Genomic DNA, 11,944 nt, shown 5'->3' with positions numbered 1-11,944 from the left:
AAAACAAGGAGCCAAAGACCCACGGCGCGACTGGCTGTGGGTAGCCAGACCCAGGACTAGGGCTGCCTGCGTGGCGGCCGAGAACGGCGGGCCTTGGTGAGTGGATCGAGTATGGAAAGGGACGCGCTGTCACCTCCCTGAATCGAGTGACGCGAGCCCGACCTCCGCCTGCACCTCTCACCCGAGTTTCCGCCGCGGTCCCCAGGCCTTACTTGCTGCGCTGGTCCCTGCAGATCCACGCCCCTCCGCGCACGTGCACCTTCCCAGAGGTTCCACCCGGGCTCCCCTAGCACTTGGTGCCGACCTCTTTCCTTGAACCCCTCCCTCTTTCTGATCTGCGGGACTGTTCCCTGGTCTTTGGAATCTCAGGCTGGAAAAGACCGATTCTCCAATTGGTTTAGCCCGTCGCATGTATGCACTGGGCAGGAGTGACAGACAGATCTAGGGAGGTGAGGTTGGAAGAGCTGGAGGTCAGCAATGATGCGTCCAGGCTGAAGGAACACAGCTTGGGAAGCCAGGGGACAATGAAATTGGAAGCTAAATTGCGAAGGAAAGAATGAAGGACATGAAAGTTTCAAAGACCTTCTGCCTTGGAAAGGTGGCAGCAATACCTTCAACCCCTGCTGACCGTTCTGCTCTCTGGAGCACACAGACTAGCAGACAGCGCAGGAGGTCTGCTTCTTGTGCTGGGGACGGAGGATAAGAGCATGTTCCGAGGCTTGGGACATTGGAAGTGACCTGGCCACACACTTGGTGAAGGTTAGGTTCCCCTGTGGCAGTCCAGGGGAAGCAGTGACTGGAGGCTAGTGTTGTGAGGAGATACTGGGGTGGCTTGACTCCCTGCTTTCCCAGTTCCATAGCTTGTTTGGGTTTTGGGTGTTGACTCTGGACCTTCTTGTCTCCCAGGGTCTGTAGAGGACAAGGCAGGAGACCAAGAGACGTTTGTGACCCACCACCTCCCCAGTGGTTTTCGTCTGCTGAGGATACCTGCTACAGAGCAGTTTCATTACACTTCAGTGGACTTTGTAGAGAGTGGGGGCTTCTGGGATTGCCCTGTGAGTCAGGAATCTGGGCAGGTGGCTGTGTTTTTGACTTGCTGCTTGAAGGAGCTTCAAGGGAGGAAGCAAAAATGATTGCAGGGTTTGTGGGGGGACCACAGAGGAACCCAGGTGGGATACATATCCTAACCACCTCTCCATCCCTGGGCTCATTCACCTGCCCTGTCTTTATGGTCGGCCTTGGACTGGGACCTATGTTGGGAAATGTGTCCCTGGCCTCCTCAGCACTGCAGTCTGAGAGGAGACAGACATCAGGAATAGAAGCTGAAGATTGAGCATTGTTAGGACAGCCCCATGGTAGTCCAGAGGAGAAGGTACCCACATGGACAACATTGCCTGAGGCACACTTCCCGGAAGTGGGATCCTGGAGGAGCAGGCGAGCCTGCAGCCTCAGTTCTGGCTCTTTAACCATGAACAAGTAGTGGCTCAGCTTCAGCCAGGTGTCTGGATCCTGGCTGAGGAGACAGTGCAGAGGTGTCCTGGATAGCGTCTGCACCTTTCTGGCTCTAGGTGCTTTACTGCTAGACACCCATGTTGGCTTCTGTGTTCCTGTATTGACCTCTGGGCACAAACTGACCCCACCCCCAGGTGTGACATGTTCTAGTTCCCTCTTTGACCCATTCAGGTCCCAGCAAGTGTCACCCCATTCCCAGTGACCTCCTAGCAGTATTTTGGCTTTCCCTGTGGCTGGGCCACACTCCCAACTCAGGCTGCTTTTGCTGTCCCTTCCAAGTCTCCAGTGTTGTCTCTGGGTGAAGTGACGAATAGATTGCTGCCTGTGCGGTGTCTCACTAAGCACTTACTCAGGAGAGTGTGCCACCGATTTTAAGTGGAAGTCCTTGTATGGCCTGGTCCTCCCTGACACTCCTTTCTTGTCCCTTCTCTCCCCCAGGGCTGACATTCTCTGGATGGCACCTCTGTCTCCTGCCAGGACACATGCCCTCTGCTTCCTGCCTGGATCTCTCTCACCACTGTTCCTGCCCTAGGGACACTCACCCGTGCTCTCTTACTCCTCTAGAACCCTCCACTGACCCCTTTGGTCTGGGTGTGTGTAAGTTTGGTCCCTGGATCCCCAGCAGGGTCTGGCTTCCAGACTGCAGAATTTGCCATGGGGGACTCCTCATGACAGCCAAGGTCTGTGGGGCAGGCATCATGCCCAGTAGTTTCTGTTGCCCTGTCTACAGCCTCAGACAGCACTTTCATTAGCACTGATTGGAGGCTGGTACCTCAGAGACCCACATGGACCTGCTGAGAGCAGCACTTGCTGTCTTCCAGTGTCGAGGCATCCATGGGGTTGAGGGATGTCCGGACCCTGGAGAAATGGCCAGGGCAGCTTCAGCAAGGACAGCCACATGCAGCTAGAGAGCAGTCAGCTAGGGGTAAGGGTTGCTCAGCCTCACGGGAGGCAAAGGCCAGAAGTCCGGTTTTCTCTGTCCCATGCAGTGACAGATGATGCTCTGCAGTGCACCAGGCAGCGGAGTGGCATCTGTCAGCTGTGCTTTCAGTCTAGGGCTTTGAAACTTGGTAACAGTTTTGTTGCCCTCCTCTCAAACCTATCAGTACGTGTTGCTGAAGGCTGCTGTTGAAGCACTGGTAAGCAGCTTCAGCTCCTGCTGGTCAGAAAGTTCCTCTAAGATGGGTTTGTTGCTGTTTTCTTTGTTCTTTTCAGTTTTGTGAGACAGGCAGGGCTTTCCTCAGGGTAGCCCTCAGGGTGGCCTGGATCTAGCTTCCCACTCAACGGCTATGTGCCAGGATCACAGGCACTTCACTGATTTACAGTGTTGCCTAGGGCTTCTTGTGCTTTGGGTACACGGGCCTCGATATGCTGAGTGTGAGAAGAAGCTGGCAAGGCAGGAAGCCTCACGAGCACTTGGTGGCATGCATGTGTGGAGGCCTGGGACCTTTGCTGCACTTGGAAAGGGGACCCAAGTCAGGAAGTGAACAATTTCAGTCTCGGTGTCTATTCAGACCTGGGTAGAGTCACAGTTGCTACATGCTCAGTTACCAGCACTGGAGTTCTCTAAAATTCAGCTTAAACATCTTTTCATTATTTTCCAAAAGGGATCTTTTAGGTTGTCATATTTGTTTGTTTGTTTGTTTGTTTGTTTGTTTGTTTATTGAGCTGATTACACCATGTAGCCCTGGCTCACTTTGCACTCACAGAGACCCAGTTGCTCAGGCCCTGCATGCTGGGATTAAAGCCTGGGCCAGCAAGCCCAGCACATCCTCATCTTTCTAGAGCATAAGCTTGGCACCTAGCTCCCTTTAGGATGTTTTGAGAATACACTTCCGTAGGAGAGGCACTTACAGTGCTCGCCCAGGCTCCAAACCCAGAACTCTGACGGAGCAAAACTTAACTCTCTGGGGCCAGCAAAAAGGGGAGGAACACACACACACACACACACACACACACACACACACACACACACGTGGATGAAGCAAGGCTTCAACAACTTTATTTTTTCCCTTACAGCTTATATATCCCAGCAAAATCCTACAAGCAGTATAAAAATTACAATGTGGTTACATTCTATTTTTTGTCAATTGGATGATTACAATAAGTATTTGTTTTAAAAAAAGCACCACGTTCCCAAAACCCTCAGGTGAATTAACATTTACAGGTTACAGTAAAACACAAATTATTCCCAAGAATCCACACGTTTGTGTCTAAGCACCGTTAGAGATTAACAAAGTGTAAGCAGCATAAGCAAGCAGGATTTTTTTCTCAGCCAGTTTCTCTTACTGGCAGGCTGCAATTTTCAGTTATAAAGAAAGGATCAATCATTTTATAATCTATCTTAAAAAGTAATTTCATGGGCTGGTGAGATGGCTCAGTGGGTAAGAGCACCCGACTGCTCTTCCGAAGGTCCAGAGTTCAAATCCCAGCAACCACATGGTGGCTCACAACCATCCGTATCGAGATCTGGCGTCCTCTTCTGGAGTGTTCTGAAGACAGCTACAGTGTACAAAAAAAAAGTAATTTCATAAAAAAAAAATCGTAAAAGAGCCGGACAGTGGTGGTACACGCCTTTAATCCCAGCACTTGGGAGGCAGAGGCAGGCGGATTTCTGAGTTCGAGGCAAGCCTGGTCTACAAAGTGAGTTCCAGGACAGCTAGGGCTACACAGAGAAACCCTGTCTCCAAAAAAAAAAAAAAAAAAATCATAAAAGAATACAAACCTAAACTTTTATATATATATCTAATGAAAAGTACAATCGTTTCTACTTTAAATATTCGGAGTGCACACTTACTCATTGACAGCTTTTTATTAAATCGTATCAGGAAACTGAAGGCAAAAAAGAGTACAAGGGAGGACGAATCACCTTGCTCACCAGCCCCTCTTTAGCGAGAAAGGATGTCAGTTAGGACTAGCCAGTTGAACTGCCATTGTTCTTGTTCTCTGACCTCGAAAAGTCCCTTGCTTAATTATCAGGCACACCTTTCTGTCCCCAAGATTTTCTAGTCAAAGCCACTAGCAAAACCAACCAAACTTTACTAACAGTCTACATCTCTGAATTCTAAGGGCGGTGGCTGAATCATTAATCTGCTCCAAAAGCAATGCCTGGAAAAGACCAATCACTATTATTGTGTTCCAGGGCAAACTGACACTGCCCGCTGAGGGGCCAGAAACCCCCTTAGAGGTTTCATACAACTCAGATTGTGAGAGACAGGGGGACGGAGGCAACAAGCTCCATAAGAGCATGAAGGCCTCAGCTGTACCTCTCCAGGGCACTCTGGTCAGTTGGTCGTGCTACCTGCTGGGCCGAATTCTATGAGTTCTAAAGCTGTTTTGCTGTTCCTCTTGCAGGGCCCCCAACAATGTTGCAACCAACATCCCAGGAAAGAAATGGACTTGAACAGGAACACTGCAGTCCTTGGGCTAGGTCCATGTTCTTGCCTGCCTTCCCAGACTCTACCTCCCTCCTCAGTTCCCCACAACATGCATGAGACTTTCCAGCCCCACCTTTGTAAAGGGGCTTTTTCTTTTTTCTCTTCTCTTCTCTTCTCTTCTCTTCTCTTCTCTTCTCTTCTCTTCTCTTCTCTTCTCTTCTTTTCTCTCCTCTTCTCTTCTTTCCACTTCTTTCTGAAACGGGTTTTTTGTTTGTTTTTAAAGAATTATTTTTTTTGTTTTATGTATATGAGTACACTGTAGCTGTCTTCAGACACACCAGAAGAGGGCATCAGATCCCATTACAGATGGTTGTGAGCCACCATGTGGTTGCTGGGAATTGAACTCAGGACCTCTGCCTCAACTATGTGTGCTGTTGTACTAGGGAAATGTTAATGATTCCCCAAAACACACACAGGAGCCAATCTGATGCAACTCACAGCAGGGTCTTTATTCTATTTGAGCTAGCCCCACCCCCCACCCCCACCCTCAACACACCACCTTCAGTGCTCTTAACTGAGCCATCTCCCCAGCCCCTGTTTGTTTGTTTTGTGTAGCCCTGAGTGCCCTGGAACTCTATTTGTAGTCCAGGTTGGCCTCAAACTCACACAGATCCACTGGCTTTCCCTTCCCAAGTGCTGGGATTAAAGGTGTGCTCTATCGCCACCCAGTGGCTTTTACTTTAATACACAAGGAGATGAGTGTTACTGGTTTCATAGTGTTTAGATTCCTGGTATCAAAGGTAAAGACCTCTGACCTACTCCTCAGAAGTGGGATGGGGGCGGGCATAACCCTCTGTTGTGGGATGCTATCCTCCAAGGCACAACTTGGGGTGACATTCTTGAAATCAAAGCAGCAGTGGGCACCCACAAGAGTCCCTTACAAGATTGAAGCTACATCCCAGGGCAGAAGTATGAAGGGTGATCAGACCTGCACCTAAGTGTCCAGCCATTCACTCTCATCTCTTCACCCACCCCATGTAGTCCTGCCTCAACTATGTGTGCTGTTGTGCCAGGGAAATGTTAATGATTCCCCAAAATACACACAGGAGCCAATCTGATGCAACTCACAGCAGGGTCTTTATTCTATTTGAGCTAGCTCCCCCCAACCCCCCGCCCTCAACACATCAAGCAGGATGGTTTTGGTGGTGAGGGAGCCCCGAATGTCTATCAGGGCAAGACTTTATAGTATGCAGCAAGCAGGGAAAGCTGCTGTGGCTTTTAACATAATTGGCTGGTGCTGGGAGTCATATCGTAAACTTAACTTCTGCTCCTCTCTGCATTGGTGGTCGTTAGGCAAGGGGTGGACTTGTAACCTGGGGTACAGATTTGTTGAGGGAATAACCTGGAGACATTGGTCTTGTTGGGGGTGTAACCTGGAAACTCTACTCTTGTTGGGGATTAGCCTAGAGACTGGAGCTCGGCTCAGGTTCTGTTGGGGGGGAACTTGGAAACCAATGCTAGATACCAGCCTGTTAGTTTACCTGAGTTCAAACTTAGGTCAGGTTCTCTAAAAAAAGAGTCTGAATTTAAAAGCTTTGGCATCTCAGTGGTAGAGAAAATCTCTTCTGTACTATATGGATGCAGCACCTGTCAATAAAACACTGACTGGCCTATAAGCTTAGGCAGGAAATAGAAGGTGGGACATCCAGTAGGGAGACTGAATTCTGGGATAGAGCAAGGCCGGGAAGAGCCCAGGAACATGAAAGAGGTCAGAAGCATGGGAGCTGAACAGAGGTAACCAGCCGTGTGTTAGAATTTAGATAAGAATAAATTGGAAGCCGGGCGTGGTGGCGCACGCCTTTAATCCCAGCACTCGGGAGGCAGAGGCGGGCAGATTTCTGAGTTCGAGGCCAGCCTGGTCTACAAAGTGAGTTCCAGGACAGCCAGAGCTATACAGAGAAACCCTGTCTCGAAAAACCAAAAAAAAAAAAAAAAAAGAATAAATTGGATATTAATCTAGTCTAATCTAATTGAGAAACAGTCAAAGCTCATGACCTAGGTATGTGTAAATACATTTGAGTCCCAGTGTTGTTAGCCTGGGAGTCTGGGGCCAGGAGGAAAAACATGGCTTTTACAGGATGTGATTTTAAGAGGTGATACATTTTACAGGATGTGGAACGTTAACTGAAGGGGCCTCGGCCATTCTGCAGTGCAAGTGATGGCTCCTGATCCTGTTAGTGCATGAGCTGCCCCTCCCCCTGGCATAGCTGTAGCCATTTTCTTCCATGCCTGCCAGCTAGTCCATACTGTTGCTGTAACATGCCTGCCAGTCAGGGACACAGAGAAGTGACTTGGCTCAAGGACATGCTGACCACATACCCTGTTTTGTTCTGAATGTTCTGTAAGAGGTTTGCTGATCTTAAGAAATACCACAAAGCTTTACAAATCAAAGGTCAATATGAACTGTTAGGTCTAAAAATATCTTGAATCAGAGCTGACCACTGAGCAGCCCTTCCTGCACCTATGTATGGGCTCACTGTGGTGTTTCTGGCTGACACTGAAGAATGCTACTATTAAGCAAAAAAGTTATGATTATAATACTCATGCTCTGTTATCTCACTGTTCAGAAATTTCCCTGTCCACCCCCTTACCCTACTCAGCTTACAGGTTAGCTGAGAACACTTTGCCTACTAAGCCAACTGCTCCCCTCCCTGCCCTGTAAACTTTTCAACCTGGTTTTTCCTATAAAAAGTGTGCCCTGAGGGCTGAAGAGATGGCTCAGAGGTTAAGGGCAGTGTGTGCTCTTCCAGAATTCAATTCCCAGCAACTACATGGTGGCTCACAGCCATTTATAATAAGGTCTGGTGCCCTCTTCTGGCTTGCAGGCATACATACAGAACACTGTATACATAATGAATGAATAGATAGATAGATAGGTAAATAAATAAATCTTTTTATTTATTTATTATATGTAAGTACACTGTAGTGTTTCTTCAGACACTCCAGAAGAGAGCATCAGATTTCGTTATGGATGGTTATGAGCCACCATGTGGTTGCTGGGATTTGAACTCAGGACCTTTGGAAGAGCAGTTGGTGCTCTTAACCACTGAGGCAGCTCACCAGCCCATAAATCTTTTAAAAAAGTCTACCCTGGCGCTGGCAAGATGGCTCAGTGAGTAAGAGAACTGACTGTTCTTTCGAAGATCCTGAGTTCAGATTCCAGCAACCACATGGTGGCTCACAACCATCCACAATGAGATCTGATGCCCTCTTCTAGTGTGTCTGAAGACAGTTACAGTATACTTACATATAATAATAATAAAAAAAAGTCTACCCTGAGACCAGACCAGTACCATAATTAGGCTTCTAAGTCCTTTTTTCAGTCCTGAATCTTCAGTATTAAGGTGAGCATTCAATAAACTGTTCTTGCTTAGCTTGGGTCAGTGTTGAGGTGGTTCGAGTGGCGATTCCTGAACCCCAGCAGTTAGTAGCCTCAGTAAGCTCTCTGGTTCATCATGCTAGACTCCGGCGCAACTTTGTTTGATAGGTTGCTGCCCTTCTTGTCTGGCCTGGAAACTTTCCCTAAGTGGGTGGAAAGGATGGCTCAGTGGTAAATAGCTTGCCTTGCTCTTGTACTTGAGTTCGGTTCCCGGCACAAATGTCCTGAAGCTGCAGCTCCTGTGCATCTGACTCCCTCTATTGTCTCTCCTGGCAACCATGCACATGTTCCTCATGGACACACAGACGCACAGATATAAATCTTAAAGTCTCCCAAACTATGAATCCCAGCGCTTGGCCAGTCTGGTCTACAGAGTGAGTTCCAGGACAGGGAGAGCTACCCTGTCTCAAGAAAAACAAAACAAAAACGAAAAGAAAGAAGTCTCCCTGGAAGATTTACACATCTACTCCCTCACTGTGTGTGCCTGCTTCACAAAAGTCAGGTGACCTTAGAGCTGCCAACTTCTGTCACCATGCTATACCCAGAGTAGGCCCTATCCTGGCCCTCTGAGCTGTCTGGAGCATTGACTGCTGAGAGGGAAGAGGGAAAGGCCTGGTTTGTGGCACTGGCAGACTCTTGTTTATAACAAGGTCAGCAGGGCAGCCCTGCCTGTGGGAATTCCCTGTTGATCTTGAGGAACCAGGCCTGTTCCTTGGAGGAGGCTGAGACAGCCTTGCTGGCTGGGGATGAAGAGGAAGCAGTGAAAGTGCCTGTGGGTAAAGGGAATTTCTCCTCCTGTGGGAACAGTTTACAGTGCCCCCACGAGCTGCCCTTAGGTTCTGCCTGGTGGTTGCTACAGGGACTGAAACCAGTTGGGGGTGACAAGTGGGTGATTCCATGTACCTGAGTATAACCATTGGATCTTTTTTTTTTTTTTTTTTCCCCGAGACAGGGTTTCTCTGTGTAGCCCTGGCTGTCCTGGAACTCACTCTGTAGACCAGGCTGGCCTCGAACTCAGAAATCTGCCTGTCTCTGCCTCCCAAGTGCTGGAATTAAAGGCGTATGCCACCACCGCCCGGCTGCCCCTGTTCTTTTAGTTTTGAAGCTGAACAGTCAAGCAAAGCCAGAACCATCTACAGCCCAAAGCCCTGGTTCCTTGAACCTTCCTCTCACAAACAAATCAGTGTATACCTTTAGCCTTAACCCAATTTTCAGGACCTGGGCAGAATGTAGACAAATTCTCTGTCAAAACATGGCCAAGGTGACCTCTAGTGCACTTCCCAGGGAAGGGGCTGTCAGTTTTTCTGGAAGCATTCTGGCCCAATGCGTTCTTGCAGCTTGTACACATCCCAGACTTCCCATAACTTCAAACTGGGCCACACCCCTTCCTCAGGCCCAAGGAGCCCATGGGCCAGTTTAGCACAGCAGCAGTTCTGCAGACAATACCATTTTTTGTGTTGTTTTTGTGGTGTACTCATATACATAAAATAAATAAATAAATCTTAAAAAATACACATGTGTGCAAAGATGTCTGTACCAAGATGGCATCAGTTGTGATAGAACATGAGGGAAGCAATCTGGTAGTACTTCATCAGTAAACCATGGTACATCTGGGAAATGGAATATGAACAGTCATTAAAAGGGGTGAGGGGGGCTGGGGAGATGGCTCAGCGGGTAAGAGCACTGACTACTCTTCTGAAGGTCCTGGGTTCAAATCCCAGCAACCACATGGTGGCTCATGGTAACCTGTAATGAGCTATGATGCCCTCTTCTGGTATGTCTGAAGTCAGCTACCTGTACTTATGTATAATAATAAATAAAATTTTAAAAAATAATAAAAAATTAAAAGGGGTTAGGGGCTGCAGTGTGGTTCAGTGGTAGGACCAGTACCTGAGGGCTGGATCCCTAGCACCAAGAACAGAGTACCCAGCACACACTGGTTAGCACAATAATTAAGGGGCACATCATGTACAATATGCATCCATCAGAAGGGATGATACACGTTGCAATGAATGTTAGCAAACTCCCTCTAGGCCATGCTTCTGTTTAGCAAGGCTCAAGAACCAAGGATCTAACCTACGGCTGGCAACTTTCTACTGTGTGTCCTTACCTAACAACTAGGCGCAGAGTCTAATGCAGTCTGTAGCACACCTTTCAGGGTTTGCCTAAGGTGTCACCTCCTCCATTGCAACTTCCATAATTTACCTCTATCATTGGACTGTCTCCACACCAGCTTCCAAAGGAATGACACGAGACTTTTTTTTTTTTTTTTTTGGTTTTTTCGAGACAGGGTTTCTCTGTGTAGCCCTGGCTGTCCTGGAACTCACTCTGTAGACCAGGCTGGCCTCGAACTCAGAAATCCACCTGCCTCTGCCTCCCGAGTGCTAGGATTAAAGGCGTGCGCCACCATGCCCAGTGAGACTTTTTATTAATATGAAAGGTTAACCTTACTTGGTCTTGTTCCCAAGTAGCTCATGTGATTCAAACTATACTAATCTATGCTGTGCCATTTGGCTCATTACCTCTCCTTAGTACCTGTTTCTTCTGTGTCTGGCTGGCAAAGCTCCCTCCCCTGATTCTCCCCGGAAGCTCCGCTGTCCTCTCCCGCTTTGCTATAGGCAGTCAGCTCTTTTTTAAACCAGTCAGAAGGAGATGCAGAAGAATGTTTACAAACACTGAAACAGGTACTGCTAGCAGGGTATATCTTTCCCAGGGCAAATGCTTTTTGGCAACAGAAAAAAAAAAAAAGCATTATCTTTGAAGTTGAAATTATTATTATTTTTAAAGTTTGAAACTAAATATACCTTAGTATGTGGATAAATATACTTATATCCCCCTTTCTCTTTATATAAATTTAAGGTTAAGGGGCTGGAGAGATGGCTCAGCAGCTAAGAGCACTGACTGCTCTTCCAGAGGTCGTGTCAGTGTAAAAGGGGGCGGAGATCATTCAGTGAGGGAAGGATCTGTACAGCCTGTGTATATTAGCTGGTGCACACACCACTGATACCCAACTCCACAAAAACTCATTGCTGTGCTCCCTGCCTTTCTTCTTTCACATAAGCTACTGGAACTCGTCCCATACTGGAGTACATGAAACACTTTGTTTTAATAGCTGAACAATTTCCCAACCTAAGGATTACTACAGTTAGCCTGGGAATTATGAGAACCCAGGAAGATTAACACAGACACAGAGCTAGCTTCTGAAGCCCTGGAGGCTTGGTTCTGAAGATGTGGTTTTACCCTCAGCTCAGCTCAAAATTCGCTGCTAACGTTAGGCTGGAGGTTTCCCAGATAGAGAATTCCCCTCACTCACTCTGCCAACCCTCCAGCCAGAAGCCCGGGGAACCCGACAAAGAGATCCCCACCAGAAGCCCTTGCTTACAAGAGTCGGGGCAAAATACTGGATAAAGCAGATACTTAGTTTCAAAGTGACCACAGGACTCAAGACACACCTACCGGACACCTAAACTCCAATGCCTTCTCAAGCATGGCATTACCTCTCTCCCCTCTTCTACAAAAAGTTCCTAACCCAGTCCAGTCCGGCGACTTCAAAGACCTCCTAGTGTGAGACTGTGAACTCGCCAGGGAGCGACTAATCTCCCAAGAAACCTTTACA

At 47.9% G+C, this 11,944-nt stretch overlaps 1 long non-coding RNA gene across 1 annotated transcript; it reads left to right on the top strand.

Moving 5' to 3' along the window:
* The first annotated feature begins 12 nt into the window (after positions 1-12).
* Positions 13-3,873, top strand: LOC147005951 (uncharacterized). The gene is made up of 2 exons (XR_015046556.1): positions 13-96; positions 1,951-3,873. It is a non-coding gene; the product is annotated as an uncharacterized LOC147005951 (long non-coding RNA).
* Positions 3,874-11,944: the final 8,071 nt, after the last annotated feature.

This window comes from Mus caroli, unplaced genomic scaffold, assembly GCF_978045245.1.
Source record: "Mus caroli unplaced genomic scaffold, Mus_caroli_1 scaffold_2, whole genome shotgun sequence".
Taxonomy (NCBI): Eukaryota; Metazoa; Chordata; class Mammalia; order Rodentia; family Muridae; genus Mus; species Mus caroli.
The sequence above is the reverse complement of the archived record's forward strand: the minus strand, read 5'-3'. Positions and strand labels throughout refer to the sequence as shown.